This window comes from Sorghum bicolor, chromosome 3, assembly GCF_000003195.3.
Source record: "Sorghum bicolor cultivar BTx623 chromosome 3, Sorghum_bicolor_NCBIv3, whole genome shotgun sequence".
Taxonomy (NCBI): domain Eukaryota; kingdom Viridiplantae; phylum Streptophyta; class Magnoliopsida; order Poales; family Poaceae; genus Sorghum; species Sorghum bicolor.
In genome coordinates, this window is record NC_012872.2 from 10,688,275 (window position 1) to 10,712,491 (window position 24,217).

Here is a 24,217-nt window from a genome sequence, read left to right on the forward strand (position 1 = left end):
AGTTGAAGGGGAGCTGCTCGTGCTCCGCCCGCCGCCTGCGTGGATAGACTGCCCGTTTCGGATCTTTTTCTCGCCTTCCCGGGAATTTATTTATTAGGCCTTGTTTACTTCCCAAATTTTTTACAAAATTGCTACAGTATCTTTTTCGTTTAATTGTGACAAATATTGTCCAATCATAGACTAACTAGGCTCAAAAGATTCGTCTCGTCAATTTCGACCAAACTGTGTAATTAGTTTTTATTTTCATCTATATTTAATACTACATGCATACGTCTAAAGATTCGATGTGATGGGGAATCTGAAAAATTTTGCAAAAATTTTGGGGAACTAAACAAGGCCTTATCTGTTTAGGCCTTGTTTAGTTGCCAAAATTTTTCAAGATTCCCCGTCACATCGAATCTTGCGGCACATGCATGAAACATTAAATATAGACGAAAACAAAAACTAATTTCGCAGTTTACCTGTAAATCGCGAGACGAATCTTTTGATCCTAGTTAGTCTATGATTGAATAATATTTGCCACAAACAAACAAAAGTGCTACAGTAGCGAAATTCAAAATTTTTCCAAAACTAGACGAGGCCTTATATTTCGTCGGATATATATACTGCCATTGCTGCTGCCAGCGCCGTGGACATGCCGTGGCGCTGACGTGGTGGAAAGGTGTCCTCGGAGTGGGCCCCGGACTCTGTGACGAGTGGCAGGCGGCGGCTGGTGTTGTCCTGACGTGGTGGAACGGGACCGCAGAGGTTGTGTCCCCTCTTTTTTCTAACGATACTTTGGCCTTGTTTAGTTCCGAAAAGTGAAAAGTTTTCGATTCTGTAGTATTTTCGTTTGTTTGTGATAAATATTATCCAATCATGAACTAACTAGGATCAAAAAACTCGTCTCGTGATTTCTAGCTAAACTGTGTAATTAGTTTTTGTTTTCGTCTATATTTAATATTTTATGCATGTGTCATAAAATTTGATGTGACGAATAATCTTAAAAACTTTTTGGTTTTCAGAATGAACTAAACGAGGCCTAAACGAGGCCTTTCCGGTATACACATCGATCGTTGCAAAAGGACACAAAGACCTCAGAAAACTCGTTAGATACAAACATAGTACTCACTCCATCCAAAAGAGTATTTCCTAAAACAAGTTGTTTTCAGGATGTCTTAAGTCATATATATTTTCAATTTTATCTACAGATTGAGTTTCAAAATATAAAAATGATCAGAGTAGATTTATCTCAATATACTTTCATAAAAGTATATTTTATAAATACTTTATATCAAAAGAAAGTGACCAAAGTTATTTAAAGACCACATCGATATAAATGGCTTGTTTTAGGAATCGAAGGGAACACTTCTCACTTTAAAAATATTAACAATTTATTTTTTAACCAAACTTATATAAAAGTACAGACACTTATGATTTCGAATAAAATGTTAGATTAATAATGAAATATACTCATTCATTCTAAATTATAAGATGTTTTGGTTTTTTATCTAGATATAGGCTATGTATTAAAAAGTTAAAATTATCTTATAATTTAAAATAAAAAGAGTATTTAATAGTCGCATAAGTCCTGTTGCTTGCTTTGGCTCCAAGTCATAGAACAACATGTCTACTTGTTGAGGCCTTGTTTAGTTCCCAAAAAAATTTACAAAATTTTTCAGATTCCCCATCACATCGAATCTTAAGGCATATGCATAGAGCATTAAATATAGATAAAAAAGATAACTGATTACACAGTTTGCATATAATTTGCGAGACGAATCTTTTGAGCCTAGTTAGGCTATGATTGGACAATATTTGTCAAATACAAACGAAATTGGTACTGTTTACATTTTGCAAAATATTTTGTAAGGGTCAAAAAATTCGTCTCGCAAATTACATGCAAACTGTGTAATCAGTTAGTGTAGATACACAAGGCGAATATGGACTTCCATTGCAGCTTGACTTGGACGACTTTGAGACATAGTCCTTGTTTAGATCCAAAAAAATTTGAATTTTGACACTATAGCACTTTCGTTTTAATTTGATAAAAATTATCCAATCATATAGTAACTAGGCTTAAAAGATTCATCTTATGATTTACAGACAAACTGTGTAATTAGTTTTTGTTTTTATCTATATTTCATACTTCATACATGTGCCGCAAGATTCGATATGACTGGAAATCTTGAAAAAATTTTGGTTTTTGGGGTGAACTAAACAAGGCCATACGTAGGTATACTCTCTCTTGCTCGTGCAGCAATAAAGCCTTGTTTAGATCAAAAAGTTTTTGGATTTTGACATTGTAGCGCTTTCGTTTTTATTTGACAAACATTGTTCAATCATGGAGTAACTAGGTTTAAAAGATTCGTCTTGCGATTTAAAGACAAACTGTGCAATTAGTTTTTATTTTCATCTATATATTAATGCTTCATGTATATGCCGTAAAATTCGACGTGACGGAGAATCTTAAAAAAATTTTGGTTTTTGGGTGAAGTAAAAAAAGGCTTAGGCCGTGTTTAGATACGAAATATTTTGCAAAATCGCTACAGTAAGTGTTTTGTTGGTATGTGACAAATATTGTCCAATTATAGACTAACTAGGCTCAAAAGATTCGTCTCGTATATTTCGACCAAACTGTGCAATTAATTTTTATTTTTATCTATATTTAATACTTCATGCATGCGTCTAAAGATTCGATGTGATGGGAAATTTTGTGACGGGGAATCTTCAAAGGCCTCCCACTGCCTCTGCACTGTTTTGTCACTGTATTCCTCTGTCAAATGTTGTTTAGCATTGTACACGCGAAAAAAAAAATCTTTGGCGGAGGAAATCAAAATCGACCGAGAGATGAAACCAAATCGAGAGAATTAGAACTAATGCTTCGATGTCAAAGAAACAACATGCAGGTGTACTGTGAACATTGTTCGCCTAAACGACTATTTAGACCGTTTAAACGTCGTGTAAACGCTATACAATGATACATCGTTCCCATTTAATCATCCGATTAGCTCATTTAATTGACCATTTAGTCCGAATAATGGCTAAATGGTAGGTGACTGATTGTTTAGGAAAACATTGATTGCGAATGAAATTGTGCTTGTATATAGTGTGCTTTGCACATTAACACACAACTAGCGGCGGGTGTGGCTCCGTTCGTTTGTCTTATAAGCTATACTTTTTCTACCAGTCTGTAATGTTTTTCTCTCATAATAAATTAGCGAACAATACTCACAACTAGAGGCGGGCGTAACACGTGTTTGGCTCCGTTCGCTTGTATTATAAGCTATATACTTTTTCTACCAGTCGGTAGTGTTTTTCTCTCATAATAAATTAGCGAGCAATATTTTCAGCTATGACTTTTCAGACTAGCGCTGGACGAAGTAGAAGTACATGTTTATTTTCTCTCGAAGGTTTTTATGTATGACGTGCCTTTTAAATTGTTGAATTAATTGGACACACGTTTCTGGAGGCGCCTTTGAAGATGTCATTGAAGAACTTTGAAAATACACGTGGTGGAAGTTGATCCTAAAAATTTTTCTTTAAAAAAATTATTGGAGTAGACGAGTAGTGTATCCACTTCCACCACTGTTGTGACTTTGTGAAGACGTTTTTCTACCACAGTGATGATGATAGGCAGTCAGGCAGAGCACCTGCTGTTTTTTTTCACTTAAAGAAAGAACAACTGAGGTGGAGGAACCAAACCCGAAGAAGCTATTCCTCACTTTATTTATCCCACACAAAAAGCGTCCACGAAACTTGGTCCCTCAGACCCTCAGGGCAGTCCCAATGAAAAATTAATGATAGTTTCTATCTCTATTAAATGACTTGCCACCTAAGCAAAATGGTGACATGGCAGCCTAATTAATGAGGAAAGAGAAAAAAAATGGAGAAAACGGTTTCTTCCAGAGGAAACGAAGTCTACTCTTGAACCGAGCAAGAAGAAACCGGAGGTTTTGCCGTTGGGAGGAAACGAGCAGCGTCTACAGATGAGGCCCGCGATGGTTCTCTCCGTGCTCGCACGCTGGTCGCCACGCGCCCTCACTCACCGGTCACCAAGCGCTCGCCCGCCGGCAGCCACGCGCTCGTTGGTGCCGCCGCGCCCGCCCGCCCACCAGCAACCCGCGGAGGAGCTGGCGTCTTTGCTGCTACGGGGAGAAGGAGATGGACTCCAATCTCCAACCGCGACAGCTTCATGGACCTTGCCGAGTTTGTCGCCTTCCGTTGCAGCAACGGCGAGGAGTGCAGGGAGGACGCCACCGAGGCCAAGCTCCCCGTCGCCGCTCTCGCGCCGCTGCATGCTGGCCAAGCTCGCCCACGGTGCTCGCCTGCTCATGCTCAACTGTGTTGGGCTGTTGGCTACTCTCACGTGTGCGGCTGTGCTCGCCATGTGCTATGCGCTAGCTGCTAGCTGGTCACAGCTCTCATGTCTGCGCATGAAGAACGAGAGGACGAGAGAGAGCATAGAAAGGATAAGAGTCAGAGAAAGCCCACATTTATTATGCAAAGACACTACTGTTGTGTGTGGAATAGTTTCTATAGGTTTTTTTTGACAAGGTTATCATGGAAATCGTGCATAGTTTTAACCATTGGGACTGCCCTCACCCACATCTCATCATTGAGTAATAAATAAATAGTGAGTGCTCATTTTTTTTAAAAAAAAACAGATGCGACATCTTAAACAAAAACGGAAGTACTAGTATGAAAGAAAGGCACACACTTGACTAGAGAATAAGGGTCCCTTTGGTTGGGCTTTTGAACCTGTTTTTGTTTTTGTAAAAGCCAAAAGCCAACCAAAGGGCCCAAAAGCCACAAGTGCTTTTGCCCAAAAGCAGCTTTTTTCGTAGTACAAATCCAAAAGCACCCCACCCCTGTTTTCACTGACTTTTGGGATCTGTTCAGTTTTTTTTTCCAAAAGCCACGAGTGACCAACCAAATGACTTTTGGGTTTCTCAAAGCCCACATCCCACAGCAGCTTTTCAAAAGCTCAAAGTTCACAGTAGCTTTTCCAAAAGTCACAGCCCAACCAAACACACCCTAAACGACATGGTTACAGTTGTGCTGGCCAGACTAATGGTGTGTCTAATAATTGCCCGTGGCGCGCAACACCATGATCTCCACGTCGAGTCCTGGTCCAAGACCTAGCATTACGCCCATCTCTCTACCATTCTTCGAGCTCTGGAGGTCTTGGAGCACAAAGATGAGCGAGGGCCCAGACATGTTCCCGTACTCGGCTAGAACTCTACGACTTGCCGTGAGCTTGCCGGGGCTCAACTCGAGCGTTTCCTCGACGCTGTCTAGCATGGCGCGCCCACCTGGGTGCACTGCCCAGAAGAAGTCGTTCCAGTCACTGATGGTACTGCCAAGCGGCGCCAGACATCCACCGCTCCAAATTCTCATGGATCACGGCGGGGATGCTCCTCGACGGGTGGAAGAGAAGGCCGCTGTGTCGGAGCTGGCCGAGGCCGACACCACCCTCGAGTTTACCCGCGGGCGCCATCACCTGCGACGCCGACACCAGCTCGAACTTGGCCTGCGCCTCGCCAGCCACGGGGTCGGCGCCGACGACGACGACGGCACCCGCGCCATCGCTGAACATCGACTGCATCATCAACGTGTCATTGTCGTCGGGCGCACGAAAGAGCATCAGCGTGATGAGGTCAGCGCTCGCCACGAGGATGCGCGCGCCGCTGTTGTTCTCGGTGATGTCCTTGGCCGCACGGAGCGCCGCGGAGCTGCTGGTGCAGCCGTGCATGTACAGCATGGTGCGCTGCACGGACGGGGGCAGACCAAGCAGTGACGCCAGACGGAAGTCGGCGCCCGGCATGTGCCCTCCGGAGGAGTAGGTGCTGACGATGAGGTGGGTAATTTCCGCCGCCGGCCGTCCCCAGTCGGCGATAGCCTTGGCTGCAGCCACCGACGCGAGCTCAAGGACGGCGGTGGCCATCACGTCCATCCGAGCGTCCAGGGACGGGGACGCACGGTTCAAGAACTCTGGGTGACCTCGTAGCATTTCCTCCGTGTGATAAAAATAGCGTTTCTTTATACCTGTTTTCTGACCTGAAAACATATTAGACAAACTATTTATATAATATATCTATATCTATACCCCTAATACTAAAGAGGTAAAATTTCAGCCGTATTTTTCGTCTACCCAGGTTTTCGTCTGGCTATTTATAAATAGAAGTCTCCGAAAGCCCCACGTCGATGACTTCTTAACGAAATCCAATAGAACAAATCGAATCCAATACAAATCAGGTTCAAATCAAACCTCAATCGAGGACCAAATACATGCCAATTCAAGGCATCGACAATGTATAGCAAAAAAAAAAAACGAAAAACGAACAGGGCCCACCTGATGTCGCCGGCCACAATAGACAACGCGAGATCTGCCGCCCCGGAGGTATCTTGGGCCCCAAGCCTGCTGCCCCATCGGGACACAGGCTCGCGCTCGCTTGCCGCCGTCCGGGACGCGCCCTCGCCTACCGCCGCCCGGGACACAGCCTCGCGCTCGCCTGCCGCTGCCTGGGATGTGCCCTCGCCTGCCGCGCCTGCCGCCGCCCGGGACACGGCCTCGTGCTCGCCTGCCGCTGCCTGGGACGTGCCCTCGCCTGCCGCCGCCCGGGACACGGCCTCGCGCTCGCCTGCCGCTGCCCGGGACGTGCCCTCGCCTGCTGCCGAGCCGCAGAGTTACAGAGCACCGATGGGATGAGACGCAGCGTGGAGATGGTCGCGTGCCTAGATACATCGCTGAGCTCGCGTGGTCGCAGACTGCAGATTGTCCGGTCGTGGAGCCAGATACATCTCCCCAGTCTAGAAATTGTTTGGTAGTGAGGCCCACCCATGCCTAGATTTTTCTTTAGGTAAAAGGCTACTCCGAAAAATATGCTATTCTATGATATTGACTTTATCACATGAGTGTGATTAAATGATAAGCTATTGTGAATAATATATGTTATTTATCCATAAGCACAAACAATGAGTTATTTAATAGCATGTAATCCATATGAGATAACACGTGTTGTCTAACTCAATTATAATGTACCCATGAAAGGTTCTTATGAAGCAAAAGTATAAAAATATCTTTAAAACTTGCTTATAATCTATTTGGCATAAAATCATTAACGTTTAGAGAAAATATAAATAGCCTACTAAGTTCTAATTGAATGATGATGGTCCTCTAGAGAAAAAAAATTAGATTGATAATTAATTACATGACAATAAACATAGTAAATTATAATCTTATACCCGTACGTCCCAAAATACATCATGTTTTTGACTTCTAGACAAATTGTTTGATTGTTCATCTTATTCATATTTTTAATAAATTATAAATAAATTATTATTAAATTATTCAAACAGACTGATCACAAAGACATGTGGTCACATATGACATAATTGGTACATTCTGTTACAATGTATCTGGTCACGAAGGTGTTCATAGCAACAGACACAGAGGAATTCATGGCGCGCGTTAAACCTTTTTGCAGTGGGGTCTAGAGTAGAGTGAGGCTCCCACATAAATAAATGTCTTATTTCTATTGTTGTTTGCCATTAACATGTAATAGTTTTTCTCCCGTTGCAACGCACGAGCATGTTTTGCTAGTAATAGAAAAAAACATAATGTGTGAATCCTCTCATATATATATACATACATAATTTATGCAGCTTCTTTTTTAGGCCGACGTGGTGGTGGCTCTGGCTGATGATACCGAAGTAATAGTCCGTGTATTGATCTCGTAGAACACAATTAGGCGGCACTGACGTACCGATTGACAATACTGACGCAAGTCCGTTGGCGTGCTGTGCCTGACGAACCTTACGAAAGGCTAAAGATGAGCAACGGGTGGCCCGGCCCGGCATGGCACGGCCCGATAGAGCACGGGCCCGAGTGGCATGTCGTGCCGCCGTGCCGTGCCCTGTACATTACGTCGTGCCCAATGGACAGCCCAGGCACGGCACGTGGGCCGATTTACGGGTCGTGCCAGCCCGAAGAGCACATGGCCCGAATATGTATCGGGCCAGCCCGTGGCCCATAATAAATAAAAACCCCAATGAAGATAGATATAAATTTAAAAGCAAAAAAATTAAATTTCAAGATGATTAAATATTTGAGCTGTTCGTGCAATGTCGCCTCATTAAAAACCTTTCTAGGTAAAACTCACACCTCGTGAGATAAAACGCTAGAAAGGAAAAGAGCACGGCCAGCTCATTGAATTAAAAGGTTCAATTGTTCAAATATTACAAACCAATTATCAAATGTCTCAGACTCACTCTCACTGCCTCACAAGTCACACTCACACTCTAACTCTAGATTCTGTAAGAATAATTCTCAAGCAGCAGAACCACCAGCTTCATCATCAAGAAACTGGTTCTTGAAATAGTCTTCCAACTCTTTGTCCTCCACAGTGTGTTGTCCCTTCTCTTGGCCAAGCTCCCAGTCTTTGCAGCATATCAACATCTCCACAGTGTCGGCGCCCAATCGCCTTCGACGCTCCTCAATGATCCTGCCAGTAAGACTAAAAGTAGACTCAGAAGAAGTAGTTGAGATAAGCACAGTCAAAATATCTTTAGCCAAGGTAGAGAGAATAGGAAAGGTTAGTTTATGCTCATGCCACCAATTGAGGACATCAAATTCATCATCATAGGCCACAACATTGTCACTGTCCACATAAACAGTGGTCTCAGAGAGACCAGGGGCCGCAGCAGATGATCCAACACTTGAAGGACCAGAAGAAACTGATCCTCCAAATATTTTGCCCCATGCTCGCTTCCTCTTACCTGTGAGGCCAGATGGATGGGTGGTCCTAGCTGGCCTAGTTGAACCAAACTTAGATTCATATTTGTCAAAAAGTTTATGCAACTCAAATTTAACCTCAGCAAGGTAGTCAATGTAACTAATATTGTTACACTGACCAAGCAACTCAAGCACATTTTGCAAACCTCTTATCTTAGCCCTAGGGTCCAGAACAAATGCAAAAGAATATAACAGTGGTATAGTCTTCCAATACTTAAGAAATTTAGCCTTCATTGGCACAACAACAGCAGCAAGATTCATGTTCATAGTCATGCAGATGACCAGCAATCTCAAGTATGTGATGCAGTATCAAATGACTAGTGGGGTAATAAACACCAGAAAGTATAACAGTTGAATCATAGAACAATTCAAGAAACTCTAACACCTTTTCAGCAATGTACCAGTGTTGATCATTCAACAATTGATAGCCACATTGAGTATTGATGAACACAGTAAAGGCAGATCTATATGGCAGCAGATGTTTAAGCATAAGATAGGTAGAGTTCCATCTAACATCCATATCCAAACAAAATTTACGAGGCCACATATCCTTAGCAAGACAGTAGTTCTTGAAGAGAACAATGCGATGATTAGATGAATTTAGAGAGTTAATAGCAGTTCTAAAAACTTCTATGTACGGTTTAAGCCTTTTCAAACCAGATTTAACAATCAAATTAATTGTATGACAAGCACAGCGCTGATGCACAACATGATATATCTTCTTAGTACAATCTAAGGGATCAACATCATGGCCTAAGTAACCACCAAGCATAGGTTTCAAAGCAAGCATAGCAGTTGTATTAGCAGAAGCATTATCAAGGCTAACAACAAAAACTTTGTCAAGCAAGCCCCAATCTCTAAGCACACCGGAGATACGTTCAGCAATGTTAGTACCATTATGACTCACTTCAATCAGTTTAAAACCGATGACAGATTTTTTAAGTTCCCAAGCAGCAGTAATATAATGAGCAACAACAGTTATATAATCTTCCTTAGCATTACCAGACCATATATCAGATGTCAAACAAATAGAAGACACACCAGGAAAAATCACATTTTTAAGGTGATGCAGTTTTTCATTGTAAAGCTTAGCCAGATCTCTAGAGGTGGTAAATCTAGAGACTCTCTTATATCTAGGATTGTGACCACGCTGAATGTACTCATCCCAAGCATCACAATCAACAATTGATAAAGGTAGATCTAATCTAGCAATCAAACGACAAAGCTCCTCCCTAGCAACTTCTGGTTTATATTCCCAGTTTCTATATGATCCATCAGGGTTTAAAGCAAGCCTACTTTGAATCAGATTAGCATTATCACATTTCTTCTTGCATGATTTGTGATGCCTAAGTAAATGTCCAGTGCCATGAGCAGAAGTACCAGATAAACGAGACTTACAGAGCTTGCAAACAGCAATAACACGCAGTTCACCATCAACCGTCTCCCTGACTTCATCAAAGTCAGCCCAGACAGGAGATCGGCGCTTACTGCCGGTGGTGGACGATGCTAGAGAAGCTGCATCGCTAGTGGCAGGGGCCGCAGCAGCATCAGAAGCACCAGGCGCTGGCCCATCAGGAATTGGAGCAGGAGCAGGCACTGCCCCAAACAAGAGGGCAGCAACATCTGCATCTCCCATGTCGTCTTGGTCATCATGGATTTGGCCCATTGCCCTGAGCTCGTCGTTGATGGTTGGCCCATCGACACCATCACCATCAACGCTGGCCATGACCACCCCAACTCTTCTCGGCACCGTTCCTCGACGTCAACTGCGGCACCAGCTACACACCAGCGACCTACAAACATACACAGAAAGAACAAGGGTTAGTGTTAGGTTTATGACAAGGCCTAGTAGATCTAGGGTCAGGGAACTTGCCTGCACGGAGACGGAGCCCGGCGCCGGAGAATCCGAGAAGAAACGAGCAGTGGCAATAGCACCAAAACCAAACCGAGACGACCGGAGAAACAGAGAGGAAACGAGCATAGAAAAAGAGATTCAGAGAAGAAACGAGCGGTGGCAAGTCGCCGGCTCGCCGCTTAGGGTTTGGGAAGTGGGAACTTGCCTACACGGAGACAGAGCCCGGCACCGGAGAAGAGAAGAAGAAACGAGCGATGGCAATAGAGTACCAAACCGAGAAACAGAGAAACAGAGAAGAAACAGAGAAGAAACGATGGCAAATACCAGGACAAAGAGCCCTAACAACGGGATCTCCAAGATCTGGTAGTAGACGACGACGGAGGCAGGCGGCCAAGATCTCAAGATCTGTCGGTGGAGATGGTGAGAGAGCCCGGTCACTAGGATCTCCGAGATCCGGCAGTGGAGGCCTAGATGGAGTGCAGGACGACGATGGAGGCAGGCGGCGGCCGCCGGCCGGTGGTGAAAGGTGAAGTGACGAAGCCGAGGAGGGGATTAGGGTTTGGGGTGTGCAGCGCGAGGGGAGGGTGGAAGACTGGAAGTCTAGGGGGCGCCGCGCGAGAGCCGAATGCGAATGGGGATTAGGGTTTGGAGGGGCACCGGGGCGCTGCGACGGGGGCTTATATATGCCCCCCTCCTGATCGGCCGGCCTCCCCTCGCCACCGGGCCGCACCGTGCCTCCCGTTGATTTACGGGTCGTGCCGTGCCGCCCGGCGGTACGAGGCAACGGCGCAAGCACGGCCTGCTGCGTGCCGTGGGCCGGCACGGGCACGTTTGCCAACCGGGCCGTGCTGTGCTCGGGCCGGGCCGTAACACCGTGCTTTAGGCCGTGCCTAAAGCCCACGGGCTGCATGCTCAAGTTTACGAAAGGCCACCGCGGGGCTCATCATTTGGGTGGCAAAACCTGCTGCCATGTTGCCCTAGGAGAAGATGGAAGACGATGAAGCACACAACATCACTATCTCTACTAGTACTTATATACCCCAGGGTGTGGTGAATTCTTTTTGTGTCATTGTGTGGCAATTTCCAGCACCTCCTTACCGAGTTACCGGTACCTAACGTGCTCCTCCAGTAGTCCTCCTGTCTCACCGACGGTACATGAACTTTTGTCTGCCCGGATCTGTCGTTGCTGCCCGTTGTAACCACAAGACAAGAGATAAGAGCAGGACGACGGATGCAATGCAAACTTCAATTGCCATGGTGGCGATCGTACACAATGCTGAGCTACAAAGTACTGACGGCTGATTTGTTGTGAGAAAAACACTGCTGAATGACTGACATATTCGGCTGATAAGCTCAAACGAGCAAGGCTTGAATACGCAGCGCCAACACAACGCGCCATTTATTGGTTGCCACTGAAGTGTTTACTTTTATGCAAACTTGGATTCATCAAGCCGATGGTACGTACTCTACATGCACTGCTCAATGTGAAGACGAAACTGAGTCTCGCAGTGATGAATCGGCAGCGCCAAACACGACGCGCCATAATTGGTGCCGGTGGCTGATGGAGAGGAGTACATGTACATGTACCATGCAGCGTGCATCGTCACCATCTCACAGTCACTGCTGCCTAAACATATAATGATCAATATGAATCAATTTGAATTAAATCATCGATGCCAATGGTACCAACGAACAATCATCCACTAATTACCTAATCCAAGTTAGATCCTCTTAAGTTAGAAGCAACATAATAAAGCATCCACTTTGCCGAGTAGCGGGACATTTTGTTAGCCACCAATGAGGTACCACGACCATCGTTCCTAAGTATAGAATTATCAATAGGCTTAGGAGTGTCACCTTTGGACAAGAATTAGCCATGTGTCCTTTCTCCCACCATAAGTAGCAAACTCTTTTTGATGGAGCTTTCTTCTTGTTCATCTTCTGCGTGCTAGCTTGCTTTTTGTCACTTACTTGAACCTTCTTCTCAAGCTTTTTAGAACACCCCAAAGCAAGGTGTCCCATTTGACCACACTCCACTAGTAGAGAACCGAGCAGCTTTGAGCTTTAGTCTCGGATGCCTTTGGGCCCGGGACTAAAGCCGGTTTTATTCCCAGGTCCAACGACTAGTGCTGCATGCTGATCCCGAAGCAAGAATTAGCCATGTATACTACTACTTTGACAGATGAACAGATGACTAAAATAAAAGTTATATATGTTGATGAGTTCTGTAACTTTTACTTTGATGACTTTTTCAGCTGAAATCATCTACTATTTAAAAATATTTTTTAAGTGGTCATTTTTTGATATTCAAATTATGAATTGTTCAAACAAAGTCACATGAAAAGATGATCAAAACAAAAGTTATAGATCCTAAAAGGTTATACAACTTAGTAGTTGACAACTTTTCATTTGAAATCATTTTGTTAAGGAAGACAATCCATTACTTTCTCAAATTTGAAATTTGCTTTTTTTTTTTTCAAATGACCTCCTATGGAGAAACAACCAAAATGAAAGTTGTACATCTCCAAAAGTTATATAACTTTATAGTTGATAACCTTTTCATTTGAAATCATGCTATCAAGAAAAACTATGTTTGAATTTCTTAAATTTCAAATTTGATTTTTTTTCAAATGACCTCAAATGGAGAAACAACCAAAACGAAAGTTGTAGATCTCAAAAAAGTTTTGCAACTTTGTAGTTGATAACTTTTTTCATTTGAAATCATCTAGTTGACGATAATTACATCTAAATCTCGAACATTTGAAATTAAAAGTTTTCAAACAATCTCGGATGGAGAAACAACAAAAACGAAAGTTGTAGTTCTCGAAAAGTATACAACTTGTTGTTGATAACTTTTCATTTAAATTCGTTTAGGGTCTCAAACACTCAATTTATGTTCGTTTGAAGATAATATAAGGAGAATAGAAACTCATTATAGACACAAATGAGTGTGAGGTGCAATGGTTAGAGAAGTACCATGCGAAAAATGCCGTGACTTGTGGGCTGCGAAAAATGCAGGTGGGTGGTTGACCGTTGCGGACCTCCCTGGATTAAGAAAAAAAATGCTATTTTTGGCTCAAATTCGTGATTTCTGCAAAATGGATACAAATCATGAGTTGTCCCTATAAACCCGATTTTGTAGGGACGCCTGCCCCTATAAATGTTTAGGAGCCTCCCCTACAAACCCGAGTTGTAGTAGTGAGAATGGAGATACAATAAGCACCCGATCTTTATTTGATTTTATTGAAGTTCAAAGGGAATGAAGCCAAAGACAATACTTCTGAAGACATTCATGAATTCTCAAGCGTGTTATTATGGTCATATAAAGTTATGATATTGCTCTATGGATGTGGTTGTGTAATCAACATAATAACTCTATTATATCTTTTTCCTGTCAAACTTAAAAATCTCATTTTGGTCTATGCGAACATAAAAACTCATGTAATTATTTTTATGTATATTTCTAAAATATGCTACCTAATGTTATCATGAGCATTATATTAATAAATATAAAAATCATAATGTACTGAGCAATATGCTGTCAATGCAATGACTTCATCTTCAAGGGGATTCAACCATCGCTTGGCAATTGCTTCTAGTTGAGCTACGAGCAAGATCCAAATTTCATCATGCAATAGCCTTATGGCTAGACAACCGTACCTTGTGTAATCCTTTTAATTTTCTTCTTTTCGTTTTTTATATTACTTGTGTTTATATTGCATTTCAGTTCCTCATATATTATACCAAATCATGTGATTAATTGTTTGAGCCCCTAAACGATTTCAAATCAAAAAGTGGTCGACTACAAAGTTTTATAACTTTTTGAGATCTACAATTTTCATTAAGAAGGTTTCTCCATCCAAGGTCATTTATAAAATTTGAATTTCAAATTTGAGAAATTCAAACGTAGTTCTTGCATGACAAGATGATTTTAAATTAAAAAGTTGTCAACTACAAAGTTTCATAACTTTTTAAGATCTACAGTTATTAAGGGAGTTTCTCCATCGGAAGTCGTTTATAAAATTTGAATTTCAAATTTAAGAAATTCAAATATAGTTTTTTGCACGTGTCTCCCTCAATAACCACTGCACCACACTGTTACTTGTGTCTATATTGCATTTCAGTTCCTCATATATTATACCAAATTATGTGTAAATTAATTGTTTGAGGCCCTAAACGATTTTAAATCAAAAAGTAGTCAACTCAAAAGTTTCATAACTTTTTGAGATCTACAATTTTCATTAAGAAAGTTTCTCCATCCGAGATCATTTACAAAATTTGAATTTCAAATTTGAGAAATTCAAACGTAGTTTTTGCATGACAAGATGATTTCAAATAAAAAAGTTATCAACTATAAAGTTTCATAACTTTTTAAGATCTATAGTTATTAAGAGAGTTTCTCCATCGGAGGTCGTTTATAAAATTTGAATTTCAAATTTGAGAAATTTCAAATGTAGTTTCTGCATGATAAGATGATTTCAAATTAAAAAGTGTCAACTATAAAGTTTCATAACCTTTTGAGATCTACAACTTTTATTAAGGGAGTTTCTCCATCCGATGTCGTTTATAAAATTTGAATTTCAAAATTAAGAAATTCAAACCTAGTTTTTGTATGACAAGACGATTTTAAATCAAAAAATTGTCAACTACAAAGTTTCATAACTCTTTAAGATTTAAAAAGTTTATTTAGGAAGTTTTTTATCCGAGGTCATTTGAAAAATTCAAATTTTAAAAATTTCAAATAAAGACGCAGTTTTGCATAACAAGATGAGCTCAAATGAAAAAGTTTCCAAACACAAAATTTCATAACTTAAGATCTATAAAGTTTATTTTGGTTGTTTGATCATTTATTCATCCAACATAGGGATTCTAATATTTTTTACAAATCTTATATATCTCTCTTGTAGTTTCATAAACTAAAAGAGAGAGATATATAAAATTGGTGAACAAATTTATTTTCACTTTGTCAAATGAAGAAATGACCAAAATAAATATTGTAGATCTTGAAAAGTTATACAACTTTGTAGTTGAAAACATTTTGATTTGAATTCGTTTAGGGCTTTAAATTTTGATTTAAAATTTTCTTTGCTGAGTGTTTTTCGTTTAACACTCGGCAAAGAAGAAAAAACACTCAGCGCTTCTTTGTTGAGTTCTTAGAGCAACTCCGACCCACCTCCTAAACGAATTCTAAATCTAGAGACTTGATCAAAAAAATCAACTCTAACCCACCTCCTACTTAGCCCCTCAAATCTAGAACCCCCATCCAGTGGTCCCACCCACCTTCCTCTCCTCACCCATCAATCAAGACATGAATTACAAATGGTGGAGTTGATGGAGGATTTCTTAATGACAGATGGGTCCCATGTGAGATAAGTATTTGGTCTATTTTTCCATTGGAGTTAGGTCTTAATTTGAGCATCTATTTTTTTATCATAACTTGTAAATAAAAGTTTAAGGACTTAATTTAGGGACTTAGGCTGGAGTTGCTTTTAGCCGAGTGTCTTTTCTCACACTTTGTGTTCTACCTAATGACCATCTCCGACATCAAAGCACTGGGAATCTAACGCATCAATAACTTTTTTTATTGGCTACGCAGATTGGGGTAACATCAAAGGCAGCATAGGATAACAGAGAAAAAGAAAACATATACATATAGGAGTGACAACAGAAAACATATTAAGAAACTAACATAGTAGCTGCTCCCTCCGGTGGCACTTGTTGACTGACTGGACCTTGTTCATCGGCAAGACCAATCTATGCTTGAACACAGCAGGGGAATCACATCAACCCATTCATGCAGCAGATACATAGAGAATAATCTAAGTTGAACAAGAGTCCACAGCTTCATTGAAGCACCGACGAAGGCCTTGTTTAGTTCATTGCCGAAATTTTTTTTACACTGTAGCACTTTCGTTTGTTTGTGGTAATTATTGTCTAATCATAGACTAACTAGGCTTAAAATATTCGTCTCGTAAATTTCGACCAAACTGTACAATTAGTTTTTAATTTCGTTTATATTTAGTACTCCATGCATGTGTCTAAAGATTCGATGTGACGGGGAATCTTGAAAAGTTTTTGGATTTTGGGTGGAAGTAAACAAGGCCGAAGTTCCCAGAACGTGAAGCATATATGTTTACCAAAGTACTTATAAGGTGACGTACGAAGCAGGGTGATATATACATGTTCTTCCCATTAAGGCCTTGTTTGGATGTTGTCGGATTTACCTCAATTTACATGTATTAGAGTGGAATTTAGTTCAAGTTCCACTCTAACTCACCTCAACACATGTGGATTGATGTGAATCCGACTACATCCAAACAATGCCTAATTAATTAATTAATTACGACCATCGTCGTCTCTAACTAGGTCGATGAAATCAGATGGAGTCACGCTCTGAAAGCCCAAGTTTGGTTTTGATAATTAATGACACCAAGTTGCTAATGTCTTGTATTTAAGTGATTTGAGTTAGGCATAGCAACACATGTGATGAAGGTGCATGGTGGCATGGAAAGGTGGTCACATGATCACAAAAAGATGAAGCATGAAGTGAAGATCATGGTGATAGACGAGGAGCAAAGTTATCAAGGCAAAGGTATAAACATAGGGTTTTACTTTTGCCGGTCAAAGATGAGTAGAGAAGCGATTGACCGGGTTTAGGATAGATAGCCGACTATCAAGAGAGGAAATCACGGTCATCTCTCGAATCAAGTGCTACTAGGTTCATATCTTGAGCATATGCATTAGGATCTAGTAAAGTGCTAACATAACTCCTTTGGTGAAAATGTTTGTAAAAAGCTAACACACATGCACTTTGGTGGTGGACACTTGTTGGTGTTAGCACATTTACAAAGGAGGTGGAGTTCCTAGGGTTGAGAGGGGTGTGGGTTCCTCTCTCTCCCTCCCGCCGAGCTTGCGAGGCGGGATTCGGCGCTTTTGAGAAAATTAAGTGCATATTTTCTATTGCGCCGATGGGAATTTTGAAGAAGTTGCGGGAGTGTTTTCTCAGTGAGAAACACTCACCGGACGCTGAGTGCGGAGGTACCTAACGCTTGCCTCAGAGTCCGGTGTGCTTAACCCTGCTAGGGTTGAGCACCGGACGCGCTCTGAGAGCGTCCGGTGGTTAGCGTCCGGTGTGAGGGCGTTTTGCAACCCTCTCTGTGTTTAAGTCCGGTGAGCACTGGACGCTCTGAGGTGCGTCCGGTGGCTGACGTTCGGTGACCCTGCAGGTTTGCGGAACTCTCTGCGCATGAGTCCGGTGTGCACCGGACGCGTCCGGTGTGGACTCGCAGAGCGTCCAGTGTGTTGCAGGTAGCCATTAGAAACTGACATGCGAGATCCCAGAGGGACATGTGGCCAACCCCTGAGCACCGGACGCTGGGGTCGAGCGTCCGTTGATCACTTGGTAGCGTCCGGTGCCCCCGATTTCAGCCTAGTGAAAGTGGCCAACAGCTAGTTCTTTGAGGGAGCTTATAAATAGAGGGTGGCCGGCTTTGGGAGATTATCTCTTGCACATTTGATTACTTGAGACATACATTGAGCTAGAGAACACTCCCTCCACTCATCTCCTTGCTTGATTGCTAATCCTAGTGAGATTGAGTGAGATTCAAGTGCATTGCTTTGAGAGTTGCATTTAGTGGCACTTGATTCTTGAGTTTGCTATGGATTTCTTGTTACTCTTGGGTGTTTCCCGACGCCCTAGATGGCTTGGAGCAGCGGTGGTGTTGAGCTCGTGATTGGAGATTGTTTCAAGCCTCACCAAGTGATTTGTGAGGGGTTCTTGAGCCTTCCCCGCGGGAGATCGCAATTGGCTACTCTAGTGGATTGCTCGTGGCTTGGAGGATCCCCATCTTGTGAGTGGATGTGCAGCACCCGCTGAGGGTTTGGCTTTGGATTGCCAATTAGCTCGTGATCCATCAAGTGGGTGTATCACCACAACGAGGAGTAGCTTGCCGGGAAGCAAGTGAACCTCGGTAAAAAATCTTGTGTCATTTCTTGCCGAGGTTTATCTATTGTGATTGTGATTGTGAATGATTGGTTGGATATATCTCTACTCTACAACGTTGGTATAACAATCACTCTCCACTCCTTTACTTACTTGTATACCTTGCTAGTTGTTTAGCTTGTTTAGTTTAATCTTCTTAGTTAGAAGTGTAGCTAACCTTCTCTTGTTGTTGTGCTTTAGTGTTTAGCCTTGTACTAGTTTGTATAGGTGGCTTGTATAGCTTAGTTGAGCTAGTGCTAGAATTGCTTCGCCATTTGTTTTACTAACTCACTTGCTTAGTGAAGTTTGTAGAAATTTTAAATAGGCTATTCACCCTCCTCTAGCCATTTGGACCTTTCACGCTCGCTGCTTGTCGTTGAGATCAGACGGAGTCGTCGCCGCTGCTGGTGGTGGTCGGGTGCTCGCTGCCACCGACCTTGGGCCCCTTGGGCACCGCCTCGTGCCCCTTGACCCAGAGCACAGCGTAGAGGCCCATGACGATGAGCACTGCGCCCATCGCAGTGCCCAGATGGAGCTCCTCGTCGAGCAGAGGGAACTGAGGACGGCCACCATCAGCAGCATCAGAGGGCTGAAGACGGAGGCGAACAGTGGGCCACGCTGCATGACGCACCACGACAGGATGACCAGCGCGACGACCGATGCCAAAACACCCTGCGCAAATCATAGTCCTAGTCAAATCCGATCGATCGAGAGCATGTGTGTTGATGCATGTATGCATGTATGGATACGATCGAACCGAGTAGGCGCAGGACAGGAGGCTGATGTTCAGCTTCAGACGCCACTACGCGGCGGTTTTTTTGCCCTTAAGGGCATATGCCCTCACTCTCCCACCCATTGGATTCGCTTTGAGAAGTGTGCAAACACACATCTCAAAGCAGTTTCACATTGAGATGTGCGTTTGCACACTTCTCAAAGCGAATTCAATGGGTGAGAGAGTGAGGGTATATGCCCTTAGGGGCAAAATTAACTTTACCCTTGAAGCACAATGCAAACACCGCCGACTGAAGGGCAGTCATGGCGCACATGAGCGCCGTGCTGGAGTAGTGGAACGGATATTCGCTGCTGAGCTTGGCCTGCACGACGAGCCAGAGCGCGTAGAAGAAGCAGCTGCTGACGCAGAGCACCGTGCCCAGGGTGTAGTTGGTGGTGGCGTCGCCGTGCCCGTCCCGCTGGTGGTGGTGCAGCTGGGCGACGAGGTTGACCTGGGTGCGCCACGGGGTGATATCCGCCCCTTGTACCAGGTGAGGAGCATTGCTCCGGCGATGCCGAGCAACGTCCCGGCCACCTTGGCCTGGCCAGACGAGATGCGGATCCCCAGCTCCTCGTAACGAAAGGCTACGGCAAGGACGAACATCATCGCAGGTATGAGGTTTGGTGGTTGCGGAGGCGAATGTGGTGGACGTGAACTTGATGCCCGCGATGTAGAGGTTCTGTGCCACTGAGCCCCTGCAAGCGTCATATCATATCATATCATATCATATCATATCATATGTATCCGTACGTTTGAATATATGAAACACAACACATGCATGAAACCGAGAATACAGGCGTGGACAGACTCACCCTGCAAGGCCAGAGGCGAAGGAAAGGCCGAGCACCCTCCATGTCATTTTGGTCTGATCCTTCCTGAAAGCAAAGATGAACTGTTAATACCAGGTCTGGTCATGATACAGATCCCTGTGAACTTTTATAGTATAATGAGCACATGGTTAAGATTTTTTATTATATTGAAATAGATTTGGCCACGCTCATAAATACAGAGACACGGATATGGACGTAGATTGGATTAATGTTTAATGGGCTATGAATACCAACCTGGGGAGGGGCCCATAATCGGCTCCATATGGGCCTAGAACAGCTGCCCCTCCCGCCCCGGCCCAGGGCCGGGCCTGTTGGTGGCCACATACATATGTAATCAACAATTCCTATCCTAACAGTTTTGATAGAAAGAAAGAGAGTACTACTATTATATTATATTATATTATATTATATTATATTATATTATATTATATTATATTATATTATATTATATTATATTATATTATATTATATTATATTATATTATATTATATTATATTATATTATATTATATTATATTATATTATATTATATTATATTATATTATATTATATTATATTATATTATATTATATTATATTATATTATATTATATTATATTATATTATATTATATTATATTATATTATATTATATTATATTATATTATATTATATTATATTATATTATACCGCATAAAAAAAATATGGAGAGGCTTCGTCCACAGTAAGAGCAAGATCAATAATAGAGCCAAGTGTTTGGCTATAAGCCAAGTGATTAGAGCCAAGTTATACAATAAGTTGTCCCATACTTATCTCTAAAACACCTTCTCTTTCCTATTTCTTCTCAGAACACTTGTTATTCGGGCCCACCACTACCTGCATCCGTGCCCAGCTTGATGCTTATCTAAGAGCTAAGCTATCATCTCTCTCCTCTCTTCTCTCTTCCACATCATTAACTTGCAAGTCCATTATTGTACCTGCTCTAATTTCGTGTGCGCGCCCGCCCGACTTACCGAATTTTATAAGAGTTTACAATTATATATTTTATGGGTGTTAAAAAAAGTCACGTAGCTCAATATTTAATTTAACTGTAGTAACACATGAATAGTATGAGTTACGATATTTTTAAATATTTATTTATGCGGTTGGCTAAAGGTGGAAAAAAAACCATTATGATTGTACTTTAACTTGTCACAAGCTTAATAGGACATCTATTCATGTCATAATTTCTAGAAATAAATGATGATAAAAGTTTTATATTGATAGCCAAACTTAAAAAGGTTTAACTTGTTGAGAAACGAGATGTATATTTATTTTGGGAATTACGAACAGCAGGTCGCGCAAAGTAAAGAGAAATTAGTAGAGACGGTCATTCGTCCACTCCATCGCTATTGCTGATAATGCATTTTTTTACACTATATAACAAGGCCTTGTTTAGTTCCGAAAATCAACTGGATTTGGGTATTATAATATTTTTATTTTTATTTGACAAATATTATCTAATTATAAACTAACTATATTTAAAAGATTCATTTCGTGATTTATAGGTAAATTGCGCAATTAGTTTTTATTTTATCTATATTTAATATTTTATACATGTGCCGCAAGATTCGATACGATGAGAAATGTTGAAAAGTTTTTTAATTTTTAGGGTGAACTAAACAACGCCTGAATCAAAGCTTGCAACCATGAACAAGCAGGCGTCGAGTCCTCCGCGCCAGGATCGTGCCGTGCCGTGCGGAACTGCGTATGTACTAGAAAACTTTGGGCGCGGCGTTGCCGCGCCAGCTCAAGCTAGCCTTGTGAACTTTTTATAGTGCCACTGTGAATGTAGTATATATTCCAACGATGCAAATTGTTAAATGGCACTTATCCAATGGCAATATGAAGTAGTAGACCAATCATCAATAAGATAAAGTAAATTATATGTAAATTATAATACATTAAAACTAACAGAGCATTCAGGTGTTTCATTTATGGCAACTTGGCAAGGATGGTGATGACCATATTATGGTTTCGAAAAGTACATTTATTTAATTGAACAAAAAAAATTCAAATTATGGAGTCAAAACCACTTCAAAGTTGATTTCCTCCGGGTGAGAGTAGCTACCGGTGAAAAAAGAAAAGAGAAGAAAAAAAGGCTTATATAAGACAACGATGGGTATGTGCAATTGGGAAGTATTGGCATTGCATTGATGCGTTATATTTATCAATTAGATAAAGGAACAATTTTGATTATATAAGCTGTATCAGGCTGCACACAAAGCGAATTATGCCATGTTTGTTTATATTTTTTTTATATTTGTATAGCTATATGAACGGGATTAAACATAATTATGAGTATTTATGTTCTTCTCAAGCAACTCAAGCATTTTACATATCTACGCGATGACTGAAGATTACTTATCCGGTTTGGTTTGTCAAATCATATGTACATTTAAGCTTCTTTGCAAATGACATGGAGATATAAGGTCTAAGAAAATAACAGTAATAGTACTAGGAGCAAAAGCAGAATCATAGTATCAACCATATTAGTCAAGTAACATTTAGAAGGAGAAAGTTATACCATCCGAGCTAGTTCTTGTTGGGCAATTGCCATACTTCGTGAGATTATATAGAAAAGCATATGTAATGCAAAGTATAATTACCATACTCCCTCCATACCCATAAAGAAAATCGTTTAGGACAACGATACGGTCTCTAAAGTCTAACTTTTTGACTCTTTGTTTTTATAAAAATATTTATCAAAAAGTGGTATATGTATATTTTTAGGAAAGAATTTTTCAAGACAAATCTATTCATATGATTTTCATATTTGTAGACTCAACAACTTAAAATTTATTCATAATTTATATTTCCAATGTTTGACTTAAACCTTATTCAAAACGACTTTCTTTATAAATATAGAGAGAGTACTTCTTAAAATTACATGTGTTTGTGAGCTTGCTAGTTAGTCTGTTACACGTGGATGACATGGAAAAGGACTATGGCGTACCTTGTTAGATGGGGTTGGACCTTTTTTCAAACACCTTGCAGGCAACACAGCGGTGCATCTCCAGCGCCGAGGAAGACGAGGCCGCTTCCAAAGGCTACCGACCAATGGTGTCTCCAGAGAGGGCTGTCGTGTTGGCATCGGTGAGGCAGCCCTGCTGCGAACGGCCATGAAAATGGGGCTCTGGATGCAATCCCTACGAGGGTTGGGGACAGAAGCAGACCTAGGCCTTAGCTTAGGAAAAAAATTGTATGGACGATGGGTGCAGCGTGCGGTATGTGCGCCCCCAGGCTCGATTGATGCCACGTGGACGCCCATTCCATCGGATGGCAGGTGTTTAACTCGGCTCTGTCCTTCCCATCGGCTGCGCATCGGCAGACGGCTCAGCTCCATATCGACTCGCTCGGTCCTTCCCCTCGCGACCCTCAAGAGCACGGCGCGGCCTGTATCTGTGGTGGCCGGAGAAGAACATGGCGGGGAGGTCGCGAACGACGACAGAATGGCTCGACGAGGCGCTTCTGCTGCGGCGCTTGCAGCAGTGGTCACCCACACAGATGAGCAGGGAGACGAGAGTGGCGGTGGTGGAGGAGCTTGTGCCGATGCGAGGCTGTCCATCGCGTCGCAGGAAGCTGGACGCGTCCTTGCCGAGGAGCTCGTGTCGACGCATCCATGAACTCGCCCTCGCAGCAAGCTGGACGCACCCTTGTGGCAAAGAACTTCTATGCTATGCCCTAGCTTGATCGCAGGAAGCTGGACGAGTCCTTGCAGCAAAGAATTTCTGTGCCCGATCTCGATCTATTGTGACTCCGTCGGCCAGGCACTCGATGTGCGGGCTCAACATGGAGCGGCTCGACATGGCCGAGCTAAGCCGCTGACTGCTAATGAGGAGCCGAGAGATCTGTTGTACTAAGAGCAAGTATTATGGTGGGCTATAAGCTGGCTAAATGCTGATGTGGAGGAGAGAAGAGAGGAGAGAGAGGAGAAGCAGGCTGTAAGCTTACAGTCAGCTTAGACACAATAACCAAGAAACTTTGT

The 24,217-nt window shown here is 42.2% G+C and overlaps 2 pseudogenes; one reads left to right on the plus strand and one right to left on the minus strand.

The window, feature by feature from the left end:
• Positions 4,690-6,037, plus strand: LOC110434087 (annotated as a pseudogene).
• On the minus strand, positions 18,995-23,849 carry LOC8074487 (annotated as a pseudogene).